General features: G+C 51.0%; 1 protein-coding gene across 1 annotated transcript in view; it reads right to left on the reverse strand.

The window, feature by feature from the left end:
* Nucleotides 1-908, reverse strand: part of ATP2C2 (ATPase secretory pathway Ca2+ transporting 2) — a gene marked incomplete at its 5' end in the record, with an annotated part of 28360 nt that overhangs the window by 8944 nt on the left and 18508 nt on the right. The window lies entirely within an intron of this gene.

Consider the following 908-nt stretch of genomic DNA (forward strand, 5'->3'; position numbering starts at 1 on the left):
TGAATAGTTTTTAAATATATTTCGTTATATATTTCTCTTTTTAAGCATTTCTATAAATAAATACATATATTTTTATAAATATTTGTTACTTTTTGAAGGAATGGTGGGATCCCCTTCTTTGGGGAATTTTGAATCTTTTCTAATATATTTATGAATTGGATTGTAAGCTCTTCAGCCGAGGAATCCTCCACAGCATGACCGTCTGTTTTCATTCTGTGGCTCCGCCCCCTCGCAGGGCGAGTTCACTTTGCGGGCACTTCTCGGATGGGATGACGGCGGTTGTGTGCTCAGCGCTGCGCCTTCCGCCCGCGGATTATTTACACACAAAAGGACCGCGACGCACCTCGCCGACCGGCGTCACAGGTACACAGAGGACAATGGAGCCCTCTGGGCGTCTCTCTGAAGGTGACAGAACCAGTTTCTGGATTATAAGGATCCGGAGGGGACCGGTGACATTTCCCCCCCAGGGCGTCAACCGCTGATCATCAGGTGCCGGAGACTGCGCCAGCAACTGGACAATGACATCATACAACGACGCAGCAAGAACATGCGTCATAAGGAGCAGCTGACGGTGGGGGGGAGGGGGCGGAACTACAACATGCCCCCAGAATCTCATCACCTGAACACGGCTCCAGAAAGCAGAGAGAGGAATTTCCATCGTCTTATGTGACGGCACTCAGACACAGGAGACACTGGACCGCCGCCCTCCCCCATAGTGCCACCAGTCGGCCATTGCACCGGTCAATCTACAGGCTGCAGAGATACATGCAAACACTCAGCGATCGCGCTGCGTTCCGATTGGATGATTTGCGGCAATTCCCGATGACAACTGTCAGTATTACAGGAAAAAAAAAGATCTGACGGCGGGGTGCTCGTCTGCAACACAGGCTCCGCCTCCCCACAGGGTT

Source organism: Nanorana parkeri, unplaced genomic scaffold (assembly GCF_000935625.1).
Source record: "Nanorana parkeri isolate BGI_ZX_2015 unplaced genomic scaffold, ASM93562v1 scaffold2031, whole genome shotgun sequence".
Taxonomy (NCBI): Eukaryota; Metazoa; Chordata; class Amphibia; order Anura; family Dicroglossidae; genus Nanorana; species Nanorana parkeri.